General features: G+C 38.6%; 1 protein-coding gene and 1 long non-coding RNA gene across 8 annotated transcripts in view; one reads left to right on the forward strand and one right to left on the reverse strand.

Annotated features, from left to right (window-relative positions):
* The window catches only part of CNNM2 (cyclin and CBS domain divalent metal cation transport mediator 2), a 145,111-nt gene that overhangs the window by 77,626 nt on the left and 44,067 nt on the right, over window positions 1-23,418 (reverse strand). The window lies entirely within an intron of this gene.
* LOC119233393 (uncharacterized) overlaps window positions 1-23,418 on the forward strand; it is a 76,013-nt gene that overhangs the window by 37,236 nt on the left and 15,359 nt on the right. The window contains exon 3 of the long non-coding RNA XR_005122386.2: window positions 21,599-21,727. This is a non-coding gene — a long non-coding RNA (uncharacterized LOC119233393). The remainder of the gene's footprint in view (window positions 1-21,598; window positions 21,728-23,418) is intronic.

Below are 23,418 nucleotides of genomic sequence, written 5' to 3' on the forward strand. Positions count from 1 at the left end.
ATTTTTTAAATGCCTAGGTTTATGTATTTCAGAGTCCACAATATAAGCATTTGAAAAATTCTTTTAAGTATTTCTAAATTCTGCTTTAATTTTCAGATTTAACATTTCTCCTTTTTTATATTTATGTATTTTTTACATCATTGTTCATTTTTTTTTAATTTTTCTAGAGGCATGTCTTATTTCTTTACTTATTTGTTTGTTTGTTTTGTTTTTGGTTTATACATGCACTGGGTACAGTCAGAAGCACGGGAGGGTGAGAGAATTCACCAGAGCCAGAGCGGGGAGCAGAGCAGGCAGAAGGACCGAAGTACACTGCTGAGGGAAGCAGCGGGCGGCAGGAGAGGTCTGCGCGCCATCATTGTTCATTTTTAAACAATGTTGCTTTCTCCCCCCACCCCAGGTGTAGTCCCCATAAAATTTCCTTCACCAATGCACCCGTGCACCATCACCTCAGTCCCCTGTGCTCCTCCCTCCCTCCCTCTGATCATTCTCCCTCCTCCTCCCCTGCAGGATATCTCTGGTTTATAATGGTCTGTTTTTGTTGTGTTGTGTTGTGTTGTGTTTTGTATTGTTATTTTCCCCTATATTCTTCCTATAGTGAAACCATTCAATATAATGGAATACTATTCAGCAATCAAAAAAGATAAACTCATGCCGTTCGCAGCAACATGGATGGAGCGAGAAGGAATTATGCTCAGTGAAATAGCATTTCTCTTTTAAAGCTATCTATACACAGTGGAGACAGCAGGGCAGGCTTCTTGAGCTCTTGCACTGTGTGGTTACAAGGGGCATGTGCACAAGAGGGTCGCCCCACCCCCACCACTGTGCTCAGAGGGGGCCTCCCCCTGCTCAGAAGCTAACACCCACCCAGTCACCCCCTACCCCCTGGCTTAACACTCTTCTTTAGTTGTCTTGAAATTTTTAAGTTTTGAATAAAGTATCCCACACTTCCATTTGGCATGGACCTCACAAATTGTACAGTTGATCCCAAGTGAGAGCCCCCTCACAATAATTCGGAGCCAAGATAAGATTTCTCTCTAGAATTAAACATGGACACTAGTTTTAAAAAACAACCAGCACAAGGAATGAGAAGCAGGTAATAACTGAAAAGATCTGAAACAAATAAAACTCTACTCAGTGGGATCTAGGTAGGAGCAATCTCAGAGAAAGAGCAATAATGTGATTATTATTTTAGGGAAGCAAAGTTTAATTGCATTATATCCAGTGTTATGACTATAGCTGGAAGGCAATCCCTTGGAGAGGAATGAGAGACAAGAAACAAAGAGGGTAAATTATGCATTTCCAGTCATGAATTGTTCATGAGCAAGAGCGCCCTCAGCACTCACAGCCCTATTCTGGAGGGTTCCGAGAGGTCCCAGAGTAAAGCCTCAAGAACCAAGTTATATAAATACTTACTTCAGTAAAATAATTAGATGTGACATAAGATAAATTTCAAAGGATTAAAATCTTAAAGAGTATTTTTCCTGGACCCAGTAGCATATAAAGCATTAACAAAAAGGTTTTCTAGAAAACCCTAAATACAGTTCTGGGTTAACTATAAATAAGATGCTACAATGAAATTATAAAATATTAAAATATTAAAAACAAGACATATAAACATTTGTAGAATGTAGCCAAAACTGTGCTTTAAAGAAAAATAGAGAGCCATAACATTAAAGGAATGAAATCAATCATTCAAGTATCCATCAAGAACAGCAAATTAAACCCCCAAACTAGAAGGAAATAGAGTAAAACATGCAATAGAAAGATTCAATACAACCAGTTGATTCTTTAAAAGATGACGTAAATACCAGATCATTTCATGCATAGGTGGACTACAAAAAAAACAACTGAAAGGAACAGATAAAACCAAAACAAACCCTTGGATTCTGACTGCAGAACTCAGATTACCAGAGTGGCTGGGGTAGGAGCAGAAGGTGGAGGGGGTCCCAATGGGCTGTGGTGGAGGACTATTGGCCTTTTGGTGGTGGGGTTTGTGCAATATGCTCCTAACACATATATAGCATTGTAAACCAATGTTACCACAGTTTAAAAATTGTTAGTAAAAAGACAATGTAATTGATAAGTACTTGCTGGGCAAAGAAAAGCAGAGAAAACATATTACCAGTGTTGGGGGAAAAAAGGGGGCCATCACTACAGTCTTGCAAATATTAATGAGGTAACAATTTTCAGCATATACTTCGAATATTTTCAAGAATATCTTTGAAAATTTAGATGAAACATATCAGTTCCCAGTAAAACCAAACTCTTTTAAGTAGTATATCCCTATATTACAAAATACATTAAATCTCTAGTTCAAAACCTTCACCAGAAAACTTTTCCAACCATTTAAAGAACAGTAACCACTTTATATAAACTCCTCCACAAAACAGAATACTTCCCAATTAATTTTATAAAGTCAGATTAAATCTGACAAAGACACATCAAAAAGTATTACATACACCCGTCACCCTCATTAACATCGATGTAATCATTCTTTTTTTTTTTACTTTCTTTTTTTTTTATAGAGGCATGTTTTTATTTATTTGTTTGTTTGTTTGTTTGTTTGTTTATACAAGCACTGGGTACAGTCAGAAGCACAGGAGGGTGAGAGAATTCACCAGAGCCAATGCGGGGAGCAGAGCAGGCAGAAGGACCGAAGTACACTGCTGAGGGGAGCAGCGGGCGGCAGGAGAGGTCTGCGCGCCATGTGGGACCCTCCTCCGGTGGCCAGGGAGCAGCCGGGGATCAAACCGGTGCCGCAGAGGCCGCGGGCAGCTTCACAACCCAGCGCTCAACCCCTGCACCACCAGGGAGGCCCCGATGTAATAATTCTTAACAACCATCAAGCAAGCAATCCAGAGATATACATGAAAAGGATAGTACATCCTAAATTCCAACAGAAGGTTGGATTAACATTTATTTTTTTATTTAAATATTTTATTTTATATAATTCTTACATCTTTTCTCGTCTTTGCACAATGTATGCATTTTCATTCTGGTTATATTCCCCATACACCTGCACCTCCCCCCTTATTTTGACTCTAGTCCTTCCTTTCCCCGCCCCCCAGTGTGTCTCTGGTTTATAGTTGCTTGTTGATTTTTATTTTTACTTTGCATTGATTAGTCTTTTTCCTGGTCTCTTATTTAGGTTTTCTAAATTCCTGCTGTGAGTGAGACCATGGATTAACATTTAAAAATCTGTGTAATTCATCATAAAGGGGGAAAGTCACTCATAGTTACCACAATAAAAGGAGAGAGAGCATTTAACAAAATTCAATACCTAGCCATAATTAAAAAAACAAAAAGAAACAAAAAAAACCTCTTTGACAAAGTTAGAATTAGGTGGTGGTGGTTGTTATGTTTTGTTTTGTTTTTAAGTCTGATGAAAGGGTATCTACAGAAAATTTAAAGCCAACATCATACTTAATACTGGTGAAATGGGAAATAAGACAAGGATATCCACTACCACTTTTTTTAAATATTATACTAGTGACCTTAGGCAAGAAAAAGCAGTACATAAGGTTTGGAGAGAAAAGGAATGACTGTCATTTGCATATGACATGATTGTGTTCCCATGCACACAAATCAATATACAATGAAAATTACTCAGTGAATTTATCAAAATGCTTGATTACCAAAGGTCAATCTATAAAAATCAATTATACTGCTACACAGCCACCAACATTATATAGACATCTAAGACTCTAATGCTATTTACAATAGCATTAACAAATGAAATACTCAGGAACAAACTAGCCAAATAAAATCTCAACACAGAAACCAACTGTCATTGCAACTGCAAGAAATTAAAGATAAAGACCTCAGTGCTGGAGGGTTATATACCATGTTCACAGATTTGGATATTATGAAGACGTCAATTCTTCCTGAAACCTCATCTATAGACTCAAAGCAATCATAATCAAAATTTCAGCAGGTTTGTTATCTGTGGAAACCGACACTAATAATACATTTAGATAAAAATGCAAATGTCCAAGAAACGTCAAGATGATTTTTTTAAAGATTTATTTATTTATTTGTTTGTTTGTTTATTTATTTATACAAGCACTGGGTACAGTCAGAAGCGCGAGGGTGAAAGAATTCACCAGAGTCAGAGTGGAGAGCAGAACAGGCAGAAGGACCAAAGTACACTGCTGAGGGGAGCAGCAGGCGGCAGGAGAGGTCTGCACACCACGTGGGACCCTCACCCAGTGGCCGGGGATCGAACCAGCGCAGCAGAGGCTGTGGGCAGCTTCCCAACCCATCGCTCAACCGCTGCGCCACCGGGGAGGCCCTCAAGATGATTTTTAAGAAAAAATACAAAGCTCAAGGAATTATATTAGCAGGTCTCAAGTCTTATATAGAGTAAAAGTAATTAAGAACATACTGGCACAGGGCCTCCCTAGTGGCGCAAGGGGTTAAGCACCACACTATGAAGCAATCTGCAGCCTCTGCAGCATGAGTTCGATCTCCAGTCAGCCAGGGAGCAACCCACATGGCGCAGCAGACCTCTCCTGACTCGCCCACTGCTCCCCTCAGCAATCTGCCTGTTCTGCCCCCTACTCTGTCTCTGGTGAATCCTCTCACCCCCAGCATCTCTGGCCTGTACCCCAGCTCTTGTGTGCATAAATAAATAATTTTTTTTAAAAAAAAGAACACACTGGCACAAATAGAAAAGTTGATCAATGCAACAGAATAGAAAATCCAGAAACAGGCTCACATTTATTAACAGGAATCTCCCAAACTGTTGGTAGGAATGAATGTAAACTGACAGTAACTTTGGAAAACTGTTTGGCACTATTTACTAAAACTGAACTTAAGTCTATCTTACGACCTTGCTACTCTAAGTGTGGTCCAGAACCAGTATAATAACTGACATCCCTGAGCTTGTTGCAAGTACCTTGTCTTACAGAAGCAGAAATCCCACTTTCACAAACTCCTAGGTATCTTGATATTTATTCACACTCCAGTACGAGAAGCACTGTTCTATGATCCAGCAATTTCACTCAATAGCCCACACCCATTAGAAATGCATATGGGTGTCCACCAAAAGTCACATACAAGAATAGCAGCGGTGGTAATAAGGAATAGCCCAATCCAGGAAACTATCCAAATGCTCAACAACAGAAACACCTTTGTAGCATAATCACAAAATGGAGCACCATTCAGCAACGTCACACTCTACAACAGTAAAGCACAACAGAATGCTAGGTGAAAGAAGTCAAAATAATACATCTTGTACCAAAATACAAAGAACAGGAAAAACTACCAATGATAAGTAAGGGCAGTGGTTATTACCTGTAGGGGACAGAGTAACTAGGAGGGAATAATATTTTTATTTCTTGATAGACAGTTTCACATAGATGTGAAAACCCATAAAGCTATCTATTCCTATTTTGTATACTTTTCTGTACACTTAAAATGTTCCTTAGAAAGTACTAGAAGGAAATGCGCAAAAATCCTAAAAACAGTTATCGCTGGAAAATGGGATTTATAAAGACTGATTTTCTTTTGTTTACTCTTCTGAGTTTCTCATTTCATATTTTCCACCAAGAATACTCAATTATTTTACAAATTCTTGTGGAGAAAACTGGTACATTATCCACTAGTGGTGACCTTCCAAGGGTTTAGGGAATTTTCTGAAAGAGACCAGGGAACCATTCAAAAACAAATTTTTATTATAATAAAAACATTTTCATTCTGAAAGTTCATTTATGGCATCTGTATAGATAAGCCAAATGGACACTTTGTTGTATATTGTCATGTTTTCCAGTTTTCAAAAAGTTCTACAAACATGAACCCAGCCAGCTTAGGGAAAATGCAAATAAAATGTCAGGGCTTCAAGTCCAACTCTGCTGTGTTTGAAAGAAAAATTAACCAGGAATATATATTACTTTTATATTATTAGGCTATAGATATTTTTTCATGTCAGTATTTTCAGATCTATTTCCCCCCATCCCTCTCCTTTTTAAAAAGTAACTATAAGATGTAATTATAAGATCTAATGTTATAAGATGTAATTCACATGCAATATATGCTACCCATTAAAGCACACAACTCAATGTTTTTTTAGTATATTCAGAGTTGTCCAACCATCACTACTAATTCCAGGATTTTACACACAAGCACACACACACACACACATATCTGCCACAAATAACCTGAGAATAATACACTATAGCATAATACTTACATGGAGTTATATTTGATAGCTAGAGAAATGAATGGAAAGTACTTATCTTCAAAAGTATTGAGTAGCCTGTCAATTATGTATATTGATGTGGTTAGCCAGGCCATTCTAAATTTTCTTTTCCACCATCGAATTAAAGCCCGGAGGGGCTTCTTTGCTCCAATGCAGGTAAAACTACTCTGCAAACAAGTATGCACCCTCTCCATTCCTTGAAGTCACATTTGCAGTATGAGTAAGAATACCGCAAGCGTGGCTTCAGCATGAATAAGGGATTACTCCTACTTTCATAAAAAAAATGCAAGTGCCCATAAAAATGTTTTTATACAAGCCCCTTGGTGGGTACTATTTAATGGGAGTCAAAACAGTTTTTACAAACTCTCTAAACTTAAATCAGATATTTAGAAACTGGCATAAGGCTAAAATATGTTCTATGTCTCCGTATGTGTTCATGCAAAAATATGTTATGTGTCTCGGTATGTGTATTAAGTGTGATTTTTTTATTCAAGAAGTATTTGTTCTAAATCATCATGGACTCTAAGCAGTAATGACTTTCAGTATTTTTATTCTTTTTATCTTTTTAATTTTTTTTAATTCAAAGTCATTTTTAAAAGGGGAGGAAATGAACTATAAAAATCCTATTAGGAATCTAACAGTACGGCCAAGGAAATAAACTGTATCCTTGCTTAATATTACAGATTTATGTATGGCTGGAATACATTACATAGATTTAACTTTGTCTCTAGTTTTGGAGAAACTACATACAACCAATCGGTGGCACCTTTACACTATCTGGATCTTTTTTCTGAACTACCTTTTCATATAAATTACACTTTACAAATGTCTTATAGATGTAATACACATGTATTACATCTATAATACATGTGTATTACATCTGACATTACACTTTGCAAATTATTCAATTTAAATAAAGGTTGATTTATAGAGCATAGATCTACATTTTAGAGAGACACATCATATAAATATTAAAATAAAAAAACTAGACATCACATTTAATTCTCCCTTTTTATATTTATTCTCCAGAATTAGAAACTTATTTCTAAATAAGAAAAAAAAATCCTATAGGAATGTAAGTTGTAATCAGATTTTTCCATAAAATACTATTAAAAGTTGCTAAAATAAAGGGGGCGGAGCAACATGGCGGCGAGAAGACGCTGCGAGTAAGATCTCCCATAAAAAAAGTTAATAGGGATGGAAAAGCGGCAGCTGGTCCAGTGAGAACCGGGACACGGAAGATAAACGGTGACGCCAGCAAACTGCCCGAAGAGAAAGTGGCCATAAAAGAGGACCAGAAGGGAGGGAAGCGCAGAACCCTGCTCCCCTCCCCCGCCCACAGAGGCGGCACTCTCCCGACCCGCAGAGAGGAGGAAAACAACAAACCAAAACGGCCAACAAAACGAACGACGCAGCAAGCAGGACTGTGAGTGGAAAGGAACTATTGCAGCCACCACACCCCGTGAAACGGGAGCTGAGGCGAACCCTGCAGGATCCGCCACGGCGGTGAGCGAATGGCTCCGGGCGCCATTAGAGAAGAACAAAGACCCCGGGAGACGCGCACACAGCCCGGGCTGCCGGTAGCTGGCGCGGGAAAGCGGCGCAATCGGCGCGCTTGAAAAGCAAGTGCAGACCTGGATCGCGGCTGCCAGGTCCCCACGCCTGCGACCTAGGCTTGCGGGGAGACTACCTAGGCTTGCGGGGAGACCACGGAGGCCTCACTGAGGTGAAGGTCCTCCCTGAGTGAGCAGGACCAGGCGCCCAGGCACGGGAGCGGTGGCAAAAGGCGCCATTCCCGCGCCACTGAACTGGGCTACAGCCCGCGTCCTGGAACTGAGGGCTTTGAACTGAGACCCGGGGCACGAAAATTCGGGGCGTGGTTTCTCCACGACGGTGGGCACAAGGCAGACACAGACACCCAAAGCTGTTGAGGTGTACCCTACCATTCCCGCTCTGTTCTCTGTCACGGGTGGGGGAGGCGAAAAACAGCCCCCAAGGACAATAGGAGAGAATCCTGGCGCCACCTAGCGACCAGGAAAAAAAGTCACTAACACCCTATAAAACAGGACATTTCTTAAGACTGCTTGAAAGGCAGAAGGTTTCTGGAGGACCCTGGCCAGCGGGAAGTTATTCCACGCCAGGCCCCTCCGACCAGCAGTCTGAGCCACAGAGGGAGCAGGCACCCACGTCCGGGCAGACCGGGTGCGCAGAAGAGTGTGCTTGAAACCGGAGGCACAGGGACTGCATCCCGCTTCCATTTGAGAACAGGGACATTTCTTCAGTAAAAACTGCCTAAAACCAGCAGAAAGCTCCCCCAGAAGACAGAGATGGCTCCTGGAAGAGCCAGAGGGGCGGAGAAGTTCACCCAAGATGTCAGTCAGTCCGAGCAACACAGTGTCCCAACGCATACGACAAATTAGAAAACAGACAGTAGGGAGTAGAAGAACCACACGCAACCTAAAAACTCCTCAGGAAAGAAGCACACCACAAAAAGAAAACCACTCCCCAGATTGCAACGACAGCAACTTGGAAGAACTTCTGAGCCTTCCAGAAAGAGAATTTAAAATTGCCATGATTAAAAAGTGATAGATCAGAAGAAGGAAATTGAGTCCCTAAAGAGGGAAGTAAGAGAAATGCAGGAGATCAAAGAATTAATGGAGAACTAAAGAACTCTGGAAAAGCAATGAAAGCAGAATAGATGAATGGAAGAACGAATAAGTAATCTTGAAACACAGAAATAAAAAAGAACCAAAACAGAAAAGGAAAGAGAAGTACGAAGGAAAGATGAGAAGACTTCGGGAACTATCTGACTCCATGAGGAAAGGAAATATAAGAGTTTAGGAATTCCAGAAGGAGAGGAGAGAGATGTAGGAACAGAGAAAATATTCATGGATATAATTGAAGAGACTTCTCCAAATGCGAAGGAGCTGAAAAATTGATATACAAGAAGCAAGAAGAACACCAAACTTCCACGACGAAAGGAAAAACACAGCAAGACACATAATAGTAAAGCTCCAAGAATCCAGGACAAGGAAAAATAATGAAGCTGACAAGAGGGAAGAAACAGATAACATTCAAAGGAAAACCAATCAGGCTGACATCAGACTTCTCTGAAGAAACACTACGGGCAAGGAGAGAGTGGAGGGACATAGTCAACAGACTCCAAGAAAACAGATGCCAACCAAGAATACTCTATTCCGCAAAGCTCTCTTTCCTCCATGAAGAAAGAAATAGGACCTTCCCAGACAAAGAGAAACTCCGGAATTTCATTGCGACTAAACCCCCACTCCAAAAAATACTGCAAGGAATCCTAAAGCCAGAACCTCAGAGAGGACGAATAACAAACGAAAGAAGACCAAAAAAAAAAAAAAAGTTATTAAAAGATATAAATAAATAAATCAAAGGAAAGACAAACAAATGGCAAATACAGATGCTAACATATCAATATTAACTCTAAATGTAAATGGACTAAACTCTTCAATAAAAAGACACAGAGTTGCAGCCTGGATTAAGAAACAAAACCCACCTTTTGCGTCTCAGGAAACACATTTAGCTACAAAAGATAAAATAGGCTCAAAGTCAAAGGATGGAAAACAATCCTACAAGCAAATGGGCCAAAAAAGAAAGCAGGAACAGCTATACTTATATCAGATAAAACAGACTTCAAACTCAAAAAATAAAAAGAGACCCAATGGTCACTACATTTGATTAAAAGGGACAATACTTCAAGAAGAAATAACACTCATTAACATACTCACCAAACGAAAGAGCACCAAAAATATATCAGACAACTGTTGTCCTCTCTGAAACAGACATCAGAGAAAACACATATGTAGTGGAGACTTCAACACACCACTATCAACAATGGATAGATCAACAAGACAAAAATAAGTAAAGAAACTAAAGCTCTAAATAAGGACCTAGAGCATTTGGGCTTAACAACATCTATAGAACACTAAACCCAAAAAAACGGAGTACACATTCTCAAGCGCACACGGATCATTCTCCAGGATCGATCACATACTGGGCACAAACAAACATCAACAGATACACCAAGATTGAAATCATACAACCATCTTTTCTGACCACGAAGGCATCAACTAGAAATAAATCATAAAAAAGAAGGCAAGGAACTATCCTACCTCATGGAGATTTAAAGCCACACTACTGGAAGACCACTGGACTAACGAGGAGATCAAAGAAGAAATTAAAAATTCTTTTATTGAATGACAAGGAGGACACCAATATCCTAAATGTATTGGGATGCAGCAAAAGCAGTAATAAGAGGAAAATATAGCAATAGAAGCTCACATCAAAAACAAGAAAGAACTCAAAGAAACAACCTAATCTCGAAGCTCAAAGATCTAGAAAAAGAACAACAAAAAACCCAGAACCAGTAGAAGAAAAGAAATAATAAAAACCAAAGCAGAAATAAATGAAATTGAAACTAAAAAACAATCCAAAAGATCAATGAAACCAAGAGCTGGTTCTTTGAAAAAATAAATAAAATAGACAAACCCCTAGCCAGGCTCACAAAAGGAAAAAAGGGAGAAAGCACAAATAAACAGATCATCACATGAAAGAGGAGAAATCACAACGGACACAGCAGAAATCAAAAGAATAATCAGTAACTACTATGAACAGTTATATGGAAACAAGTTCAACAATCTAGAGGAGATGGACAAATCCTACAACTCTACAATCACCCAAGCTAGATAAAGAAGAAATAGAACACCTAAACAGACCAATTACAAGCAGCGAAATTGAAATGGTAATAAAAACCTCCCCAAAAACAAAAGCCCAGGACCTGATGGATTTACAAATGAATTCTACCAAACATTCAGAGACGAATTAGTGCCTATCCTTCACAAACTCTTCCAAAAAATTGAGAAGGAAGGGACAATACCAACACGTTCTATGAAGCCAATATTACACTAATACCAAAACCGAATAAGGACAACACAAAAAAGGAAACTATAGGCCAATCTCCCTAATGAACACTGATGCAAAAATCCTCAATAAAATTTTAGCTATCAGAATCCAACAATGTATCCATAAGATAATTCACCACGACCAAGTTGGATTCATTCCAGGGGCACAAGGATGGTTTAACATCCGAAAATCAATCAACGTTATCCAACACATCAACAAAAAGAAATATAAAAACCATATGATAATATCAATAGATGCTGAGAAAGCTTTCGACAAAGTGCAACACCCATTCATGATAAAAGCCTTGAAATTCTTGGGATACAAGAACATACCCAACATCATAAAGGCCATCTATGACAAGCCAACAGCCAGTGTCATTCTCAATGGTGAAAAGCTGAAAGCAATTCCATTAAGATCTGGAACAAGACAAGGATGTCCACTCTCACCACTGCTTTTCAATATAATACTGGAAGTCCTAGCCAGAGCAATAAGACAAGAGAAAGACATCCAAGGAATCCAAATAGGAAAAGAAGTCAAACTATCACTATTTGCAGATGATATGATAATATACATAGAGAACCCCAAAATCTCCACAGAAAAACTAATTCAACTCATCAATCAATTCAGTAAAGTGGCAGAATACAAAATCAACACGCAAAAGTCAGTAGCCTTCCTATACACAACAATAAATCTGAAGAAGAAGAAATCAAAAAAAACCACCCCTTTATTATCGAAACAAAAAAAATCAAATATTTGGGAATAAATCTAACAAAAGAGGTGAAGGACCTATACAAAGAAAACTATAAAACACTGTTAAAGAAATAGAAGAAGACACAAAGAAATGGAAAGACATCCCCTGCTCATGGATTGGAAGAATAAACATTATTAAAATGGCCATCCTACCAAAAGCAATATACAGATTCAATGCTATTCCAATCAAAATCTCAATGGCATTCTTCAAAGAAATAGAACAATTATTGATGAAATTCATATGGAATCCCAAAAACCCCGAATAGCCAAAGCTCTACTGAAAAAAAAAGAAGGAAATGGAGGCATCACACTCCCAGACTTCAAACTATACTACAAAGCCATAATCATCAAAACTGCATGGTATTGGAACAAGAACAGACATACAGACCAATGGAATCGAATAGAAAATCCAGAATAAACCCACAGATTTATGGTCAACTAATCTTTGACAAAGGAGCAAAGACTATGCATTGGAGCAAAGAAAGTTTGTTCAATAAATGGTGCTGGGAAACTGGGTCGCTACATGCAAAAGAATGAAGCTTGACCACTACCTCACACCATACACAAAAATCAACTCAAATGGATTAAAGAACTAGACATAAGACCTGAAACCATAAAATACATAGAAGGAATATAGGCGAAACACTACGGGATTTGCACATCAAAGACATCTTTACAGACACATCACCCAAAGCAGTGATAGTGAAGAGAAAGATAAACAGCTGGGACTACATCAAATTAAAGAGCTTCTGCACAGCAAAAGAGACAATAACAAAAACAAAGAGAAACCCCACCAACTGGGAGAACATTTTTGCACCCAACACTAATGATAAAGGACTGATCACAAAAATCTGCAAAGAGCTGATGAGACTCAGCAACAACAAAGAAAATAATCCAGTCAAAAAATGGGCAGAAGAGCTAAAAGAAACTTCTCTGAAGAGGAAATGCAAATGGCCAACAGACATATGAAAAAATGTTCAACATCACTTGTAATCAGGGAAATGCAAATCAAAACTACCATGAGATACCATCTCACACCAGTGAGAATGGCACATATTAAAAACTAGCAACAACAAATGTTGGCGAGGATGTGGAGAAAAAGGAACTCTCCTGCACTGTTGGTGGGAGTGCAAACTGGTCCAACCACTATGGAGAGCTGTGTGGAGATTTCTGGACCTACTAAACATAGAGCTTCCATATGATCCAGCAATTCCACTCCTAGGTATTTACCCAAAGGACACAGAAACATCAATTCCAAAGAACACCTGCACCCTATGTTTATAGCAGCACTGTTTACAATAGCTAAGCTTTGGAAACAACCCAAATGCCCAAAAATAGATGACTGGATCAAGAAGATGTGGTACATATATACCATGGAATATTACTCAGCATTCAAAAAAGATAAACACATGCAATTTGCAGCAACATGGATGGCACTGGAAGGGATCATGCTCAGCGAAATAAGCCAAAAAGAAAAAGAAAAATACCGGATGGTCTCACTCATAGCAGGAATCTAGAAAACTTAAATAAGGGACCAGGAAAATGAATATAAGAAAGTGAAAATCAAAATCAACAAAAAAACTATGAACCAGAGACACTTTTTGGGGGTGGGGGGCGGGAGGGGAAGGATTGGGGTCAGAATGGGGCGTTTGCAATTGTATGGGGGAATATAAAATAAAATTTAATATTTAAAAAAAAAAAGTTGCTAAAATATGATATTTAAAATATAATATGGATCCAACAATAATTTGTACGCAATAAACTTGTTTTGCTCTCCTAGGTATCTAAGCATTAAATGTGATGACAAAATATTTTCAGTATTTACTATGGGAAAAAGCAATGGCACTTTAACTGTCTGGCACACAAGTTTTCTTTAGTCATGGCCAGAAATCAACACAACTGAGGGATGCCCCGTGTGCACCATGATAATTATCATGTGCCAAGTATCTTTACATTTCTATTTCAGAGTGCATATGTTTTTTTCAAACAGTAGCTCACACTCATCGTAAAATAGCCTTTGTCTTCTATTTGGGGATATAAACATACCAACTAATTTTATATGATGAGATAAATGAAATATATTCACTTTCAAGAACACATTCATTCTCCTTAATTTGAAGAAGACAATTAGTTACCTAATAATCTACATTTCCAAATGCTCAGTTGACTAGTTATCTGGGTGAAGTTTTTCCACTCAGATGATGAGACTTCTATTCATCTTTGTTTCTCCAGAAATATTAGGCTTAGAAGAACAAACATTTCTAACATAACCTGAAATCCAGTCACCTCTTTCTACTGGACCGCTGTTGGATTAAGGAAGTTGGATTAATTTTGGTAATAATGGGCTACTGAGGGAATGTTCCTTACTCTTAATGATCAGATCTCCAAACCAAAAACTGTTGGTTGCTAACAAGGTCTGAAAGCATACTCTGCTTGCTTTGACCTGTGAATTTACTGCTACTCAAGACACCCCCACCCACTTCCCCCATAATCCTCCTTACCAACTACTAGTCAGCTGCAGTTTAATATCCCTTCCCTTTACTGAGCATTCATATCTATTTACTGCTTATCCTAAATGATCATTTGATCCTTCTATGCTTACTTTACTTCCTGTTGTTTTCATGAGTGGGTTCTAGAACTAGAATATATTACTCAGAACAAGGAATCACTTAAAGGTACCTTCAAAGTTTAAATGTTTCAATATGGGGACAAAGTGTTATATTTGACATAGAAGTCCAGCTTCCTGTAGCTTTCTATCTTTTGTAGTGGAGTCTGATTCCCTTCCCACTGGATCTGTGCTCATCCTGCTGAGTTACCAGTAATCAAGAGAATGAAGCAGAAATGAGACTGGGTCAGAAGAACCCATCTTGCTCTTAGGATGCTTGATCTCCGGATATTCCATCTCTAAAGACTCGCTGTCCAGGGTCTCCCCAGTGGTGCAGCAGTTGAGCGCTGGGTTGTGACGCTGCCCACAGCCTCTGCAGCGCTGGTTCGATCCCCGGCTGCTCCCCGGCCACTGGAGGAGGGTCCCACATGGCGTGCAGACCTCTCCTGCTGCCCGCTGCTCCCCTCAGCAGTGTACTTCGTCACTCTGCCTGCTCTGCTCTCCCCTCTGGCTCTGGTGAATTCTCTCACCCTCCAGCGCGTCTAACTGTACCCAGTGCTTGTATAAATAAATAAACAAATCTTTAAAAAAAAAAAAAAACTCGCTGCCCATACCCCTCTCAGAATCCAGCCACTGTTACACTGTTAGATCCGATGTGTAAATTCCTTTTCAACAGTATTAGCTGAGTTCATGCTTCTTTTTTTTTTTTTTTTTAAAGATTTATTTATTTATTTATTTTTATTTATACAAGCACTGGGTACAGTCAGAAGCGCGGGAGGGTGAGAGAATTCACCAGAGCCAGAGCGGGGAGCAGAGCAGGCAGAAGGACCGAAGTACACTGCTGAGGGGAGCAGCAGGCGGCATGAGAGGTCTGTGCACCATGTGGGACCCTCCTCCAGTGGCCGGGGAGCAGCCGGGGATCGAACCAGCGCTGCAGAGGCTGTGGGCAGCTTCACAACCCAGCACTCAACTGCTGCGCCACCAGGGAGGTCCATGCTTCATTTTTTTTTAAGATTGATTTATTTATGAATACAAGAGCTGGGGTACAGGCCAGGGATGGGGGGGTGAGAGGATCCACCAGAGATAGAGTGGGGAACAGAACAGGCAGACTGACGGAAATACACTGCTGAGGGGAGCAGTGGGCGAGACAGGAGAGGTCTGCCTCGCCATGTGGGTATCTCCCTGGCTGGCCGGGGATAGGACTCGTGCTGTAGAGGCTGTGGATTGTTCATAGTGCAGTGCTTAACCCCTTGTACCACCAGGGAGGCCCTGAGTTCATGCTTCAAATGGTCCTAGCCAGGTCACCAGACACATGAATGAAGTCTCCAGACTGAGTCACCACCTTCAAGTCTTCTCAATTCAATTCTTAGTCTTCACATCCCATGCAAATCATCCATGCTACGCCTTACTGAAATCCACAGAAACTATGGGTGTGATGAAATGGATGTTTTTAAACCACTAACAGTGGGGTAGTTTGTTACAATACAACCAGTAATTGTATCAGAGTTTCCATAGCTTATTAAGAGTTCCAGAAAGAGAAAAGGGAGAAAACAAGGATGAAAACTATCAAAGTAATATTTGGAAAGAACATGCATCTTTTAAACTAAAATGATCTACTTGGGGCTAGGACAGCAAATCATGAAAGATCTATATCTAGACATATCACTTCTTTTGCTTTTAATGATATGGTAATGATAAAGCAGGCCTGAAATACAGGGACAGGCAAGGACTCACGCTGCCACTCACAAGAAGGTAGAGTACATAGTTCTACCTGCCCCCTTCCACCACTCATTCCAGCAAAGTCTTGGCAAATATGTTTACTTTGGAACAAGAAGAATGCTAACATATGTGGTTCTTGCCCTCAGAAAGCTTAGTCTAGTTTATACTGTTCACCTTTAATAAAAGAATAGCAAAGTGAGTTTGCAAGCTAAAATGCATTTACTCGGAAATAGAGAATGGCAATTTGGGATACACAGGTTCAGGAGGAAACCTACAAAATATTTTGAGGAGGGACAAAAGTTGGGATTTTTTTATTTTAGTGAGGGAAGAAGAATGATGAGGTAACAGAAGATGAAGTGATGGTCAAATGAGGTGGTTACAAGGTATAATGCTTAGGTGGAGGGGTCAAAAGTGAACAGCAGGCAGGTAAAGTTCACCCTATTAGTCCTGTCAAACAGTATATTCTCATTCTTGTTGTCTTCTTGGAATAGTTAGTGATTGACCCAGTTTGAAAAGAAGTTTCTACAGTGACTGCTAAAATCCTAATTTAAAATGTCTCCAGTTATGTTACTTTTCACAATATCCTATTAACCACAAGTACATGCTATGCTCTGGGGTTATAATACATATGCATGTTTATCAATGTGTATACAGTCATGTAGATGCACATGTGTATGGACAGAAAGTTGCAGATTTTCTCTAACAAAATAAATTAGCTCTATTCTACTTTTAATATGCAATAATTCATATAGCTGAGCTAACTGTACCTTTACCCTATCTATGAGGGGGGAAAAGGTTTACTGAACAAAATCATAAACCAAGACTTTAAGGGTTACTGGTTAAACTATTAAGAACTCTTTCAAAGTAGCCTCAAGCACTTATAAATATCCATTTACATGCAAAACTCAGGCTCTGGTAATTGCAAATTCCTTAAGGAGCATACTAGGTAACATATTGTGGTTCAAGTTTTTCAATGTATATATGCAAATAAAAACATTCCTTGAAAAATACTGCTACTTAAGTAAGATCTTAACTAATTTAGACTGGCCTTCCCTCAAATATTCCAAATTATTTTGGCTTTATTATTCCTAACGGAATTTAAGAAATAATAGAAATTCGATGAGTTAAATAAGTCAAAAAAAAAAGTAGGGAGGCCACTGTAATGGAGAAAATTAGATGGCACAGTTCAAATCTTGAAACAATGTACCACAATTTAAAAAGGAAACAAGTGATCCAAAAGAAATAAAAATGCTCATTTTAATCAGTGTCTTATTTTCTTCCATTAATTTTTCCATCCATATTGAGTTACAAAGGATTTCATGAGGAAGAAAAATAAAACAGACTCTCCCCCAAATTAAAAATTTCCTAGAACCTGTGAACACACCATAAATATATTCCAGGAAGACAATACCTCACACACAAGAAAGCAAAGCCATCAGCATTAACTTGAAGTCTGAAACAGATGTGAAAATTCTGATGCCTTAGAGGAAAGCCAATCTTTTCATCCTGCATCAAAATGACCAAGGAGTCTGTAAAGATGATTTAACAGTGGGTACAACAATGGGTACCCGGACTCTGCCTCTCTACAGCGCATTCTTTAGTGTGGGAGATGTTAAACCCTAGAGTTGCCTTTTTCTGCACTTAGAATAACATCAATTTATCTTTAGATCAAAACAACTTAGAACCAGAAGTCACCTTGTAAAAAATAATTGTGTTTGTCAATGACTCACTGGTCCTACCTATAAAAACATCCTAACCTGTGTTTGTTGGAACGATCCTCAAAGAGTAACAGTTACTGGACTATTTAACAGGTTCAAATCCTCACTTTGCTTATACAATGAAAATTTTAAAATTCGGGTCTTAATCTTGAAGAGAGGTATTTCATCTTATTCTCCAATTACAATGAAAGTTCTCCATTTAGATCAGGGGACAGAACAAAAAAAAAGAAGGTAAAGTTTTGTGAAGATCTTTAAAGTTATGCCCCCTCAACCACACAAGGTTCTGCTAATTAAGGAAGGGATAAACATGCTCCCTTCATACCTCACAAATCAAAAAGGGGGAAAGGCATAAAAAAAAAGTATCAAGCTTAACTAAAGAGCATCCCCAGCCCCTTACAAAATCCATATAAAGGATCAGTAAGGAATGTTCTAGATTAGGAATTTGGCTTGTTCTATCCTTACCCTCTTAATAGGCCTTGTGCCATGTCTACTCGAAAGCTTAATGGACATGAAAGGAACTGTTAAAACTTATTAAATGATACTGTCTATACAATCACTATTACCTGAAATGAACAAGGAGCCTTACAGTTTAATGAGCGAAGATGATGTTAAAACAACAACCACCACCACCACCACCCAAGGTGGCGTCCCCGATGGCACAGGGATTAAAGTCTCAGCACGATCAAGCTATCGCCAGCCATTACAGCATGAGTTCAATCCCTGGCCAGGGAGCTCGACCTCTCCTGCCTTGCCCATTACTCCCTTCAGCAGTGTATTTCAGTGGATCTGCCTGTTCTGCTTCCCACTGTCTCTAGTGAATCCGCTCAGCCCCTGCACTTCTGGCTTACACACCAGTTCTTATATGCATAAATAAAAATAAATCTTAAAAAAAACAAGGTCTCTTTAAGCATTTCAATATTAGTGTACTTAAATTGATAACTCATAAAAAGCAGTGTTTTTTCCCCTAACATATAAAGAATAGCCTTGAAAAAAGAAAAGAAAAATACAGCTACATTTTTCGGGGGGAAAAAAGTGACTCACAGAATCATTTTGTTCAGGAACAGTTCAAGATGGCCGAAAAGATAATGCAAGGTTCCTGTGCTCATCCTGACATTTTGCCAGGGCTTTAGCAACGGTAGTCTGCTTATCTACATAGGCAGAAGTCACCAGTAGAATGGACAATTAAACTTACTACTCTCTACCTAATGGAACTTAATATTCAAAATTAAAATTGGACCTGTCCAGTGTTTTAAAAAATCAAGAGAACAACAACAAAATGAACTGTACCTGATTTAACTGACAACCAGGGTTACTATAGGGTATCGCTTATTCCAAATCTTCCCAGAACCCCTAGTATGCTTAAATTTTTAGGAATCAAATCATCTCCATTGAAAGAAGCCATTCACAGGAGACTCCTGGTGCATCTGAGAGGGAAGAATAAGTTGACCTTTTAAGTCACTGAAATCTCATTTCCTTGAGAACAATCCTATGGGTCAAAGCACTATAACAGTTTCAAAACTGGACTCAAGAATCTTGTCTCTAATTATGGATGGAGTGATTACTTGGGTTTCTTAGGTATGCTATTTTTAGGTATAGTTATGACAACTGCCCCTGAACCCCAAAATGGAAAATTTTAAGAAAGAAGAGAATTTCAACTCATTTAAGCAACTTTGGTGAAGCTAGCAAGTAAAAGCTGAATTCACTGGAGCTTTGGGTAGGCTGCAGAACCTAGATAGCCCCTGAAGTTGTATGCCTAAAACTACATGCCAAACTGTCTGTGTATGCATATGTGCATTCTTCTTGGGTAATGGTCCAGCTATATTTTTAAATTTCAAAATTTCAGAAGTCTATATAAACAAACTTCTTAGAGAACTGCCCCCAGAGGATTCCTTCATGATCAAAAGAAAGCACTTCCACAGATTATGTGTCACTTTCACTTAGACCTGAGAACATTCATAGATTTCAGTGCAAAAGGGTTGAAACCACTGCTTATACTAAGTATATGGGCCCCTTTTCATTTTTCTAAATCAAATAATCCAGTATACACAGTTTCTTCACAACTGGTCTCCAAAACTGTTTACCATTTACTGCCATAGCTCAGGCCTTCAGTTAAGGGCTTATGGAGAAGCCAGTGGGCTTTGGCGTCCTCTGATTTTAAGGAAAATAATAACTGCCCCACACATGTTGTGCAATTGTAAAGCATGACAATGTACAAGCCAAAGAAGCTAATTTCTATAACATACTGGGCCATTTTAATGCTAGTTTGGCACAGTGATATAGCAAGGCTGTCAATACCCTGTCCCAACAAAACAAAAGATTAAACAAAAATAAAAAAAACCAGCAGCTTCATACAGAGCCTACTTATGAGAACAGGACAACTCAGGGCACCAGTATCTACAAGTGTTCTTATTTATTGCCAGGCCATGAAGTCCCATGTCTGAGGACATAGTCACAAATTTCTTCCTCCAATTCTGCCCCAAATAATATGGCTCATCCTCTCACTCCAAGTCTCCTTATAGAGTAAAAACCTCCCTCTTCTGATTCATTCTCCATAATCTAGGCTGATATAACTTTCCTGGGTAGGAGGGAGAAAAGTGCTACTATATAGTAATACTTGTGCTTTGCTTTTCATCCCGTAAGATGTACATGGCAATAATCTTTGTAAACTTCTAAAGATATAGTCACCATTTATAAACTCATGAATCCTAAAAATAAACATCCTTCTATTGACTCTTCTTGTTATTGATATAAAAAAATTTGCTCCAAGTAGCTAGAAACTCTGAAATTTACTTTCACAATATTATTCATGTTTAAGGACTTATAGAAGGAGCTACCTATCATTTATCCAGCAATAGATCCTGCACCTTACTTTTAAGACTCTAACTTTCTCATTAATTTATACACACACACACACCCCTTTTTCTAGTGCTTTCTTTAGTTCACGTTTTTACCCCCTTTTGGTCATACTTTCTTTACACAATCCCATCTGTATGCTAACAATGAGTTGTCCCCTATCATCCCAAGAAGTATCTTCTCTCACTCACTTTTCTCTCATACACTGAAATGTTTAGGTCCTTTTCCTCAGGTAAGGTCTCTTATCTTTGACTCTCCAGAATCTGGCCATCAGCAGGCACTCAGTATTAATTGAATAGTAGAATAAATGCCTACCTACCTTTGAGACAATACTCATATTTATAATTTTCAAGCTATTGTTTCAGATTCATGTTTTTTCTGAAGCCTTCTCTGATTAACCTGTTCTATACCAATCCTTCTGCTATTACTCTCACCATTTCAACAGCCCTTCCTTCAATGTTTACTAAATCTCTGTCACAAGCTAAGCATTGTTCTTGGGCATGGGAATAAAGCAATGAACTAAACAGATAAAGCCCCTGCCCCTCAGGGAGCACACATTCTAATAGGGGAGATGTGGAAGACACTGGACAACATCTCATTCAATTTGAACTCCACTATAAGACACTTGTTCTGAGTGTGTCGATAAAAATGACTGTGGAGATACCTGCTGTATATTATTTGCAAAGATTATCTGCAAATACAGCTATCAACAATTCTTCCTACCCCTATAAGGGTATGACTGCTCCCCCATGAAGAGGCAGACTCTATTTCCTCTCTACCTGAACCTGAGCTGACCTAAATATTTGTTTTGATCAACAGAATTTGCAGAAGTGACTGCTATGCCAGTTTGGGCCTAACCCTAAGGAGTGTGACATCTTTCACCCTCTTGCAAACCAGTCACCATACAAAGAAGTCCAAGGTATCCATGTGAACAGGAAGTGCCTAAGGGTGAGTGACAGGAAGACACAGAAGCATCTGTTGTTGTACCTCCCGCTACTGTTGTAAACTCCTCCCCTTCTGGCTGCAGCGACTTCCAAGGAATTTAAGAGGCTAAAATCCTTTACTTTCCCCTGAATTTTCCCACTTTATCCTTTTTCAGGAGTCAGACATAAAAAGAACAAAACAGACAATAAATGAAAATGTGGGAAAAAAATTAGAAAGTGATTGTGCATACCCAGGGGAAGTCTCAGAGAAGGTCTCAGAAAATGCTAAGATCTTCGGCACCAAAACAGCCTATAGCAACTAACAATGAAGATGAAAACAGTAAATAATAAATAATAATAACAAAAAAAGCAAGCCCTGAGGAAGGAGAACAATCTGATTTCCAAAGATGCCATATTACTAGGTTCAAATGTTCAATAGTCAAAAAAAAAAAAAAAAAATGATCACAAGGCATGCAAATTAACAGTAAAGTACGGACCATTCAAAGGCAAAGAATAAATATGAAAACTGTCCCTAAAGGAAACCTAATGGCAGATACACTAGACAAAGACTTTAAAACTTCTGTCTTAGAGATACTCAAAGAGCTAAAGAGAATGTGAAGGTCAAGAAAACAATGTATGAACAAATTTGAACCATCAAAAGAAATCATATAAAGAACCAAGAAGAAAATCTGGAAAAGTATAATAACTGAAATTTAAAAATCACTAGAGGGATTCAAATGCAGAAGGTAGGCCAGTAAATCTGAAGATAGAACAACAGAAAGTATAGAGCCATGAATATAAACATCCATGAAGCTCAACAAAACCAAGTAATATGAATTCAAAGAGACTCACACTGAGACACATTAAAAACCTAACATTCAAAAGACAAAAAGTAAATCCTGAAAGCAAGATAAGTGAAAAGCGAATCCTCACATACAAGGTATCTTCAGTAAGATAACCTATAGTTTCCTCCACAAACTCTAGAGTCAGAAGGCAGTGGACAGATACATTCAATGTGATCAAAGGAAAAAACGATCAGCTAAGAATCCTCTACCTGACCAAACTGTCCTTCAAGAGTAAGGGAGAAATTAAGACATTCCCAAATAAATGAAAGCGGACGAAGTTCATGATCACCACACCTGTCCAGCAAGAGAAGCTCAAGGGACTCTGGGCAAGGTGAAAAGCACCTGATAGTAACTCAAAGTCATAAGGATAAACAATTATCTCAATAATGGTAAATATAGAGGCAATTATAAAAGGTAGTGTTATTGAAATAATTGTTTGTCCCTGTACTTTGTTTTCTATAATTTTAGAGACACTTAAAGGAAAAGAACAATTATTATAAAAACTAGTAATACCATAACTTTGGCTTGTAACTCTAAATCTTGTTTTCTATAAAATTAAGAAAGCTAATGCACTTAAGAGACTGATGTATTTTAGAAAAGTTGTTAGTTTGGTTTTGGGACAAAAAGATCAATAAAGATGTAATTTTGTGATAGCAACAACCAAAAGGGGTAGGGACAGACCTGTAAAGGAGCTATTTTAGCATCTTGAACTTAGGTTGGTATAACCTTAAGTGTTTAAAGTTTAGGGTGTTAACTGTAATCCCCATGGTAGCCACAAAGAAAGTAAGTATAAAATATATACCAAACACAATGAGAAAGTAATTTAAACAATTCATTACCAAAAAAATCAACCAGACACAAAACACAATAG

This window comes from Talpa occidentalis, unplaced genomic scaffold, assembly GCF_014898055.3.
Source record: "Talpa occidentalis isolate TD23 unplaced genomic scaffold, MPIMG_talOcc4v2.1 talOcc4.8, whole genome shotgun sequence".
Lineage (NCBI taxonomy): Eukaryota > Metazoa > Chordata > Mammalia > Eulipotyphla > Talpidae > Talpa > Talpa occidentalis.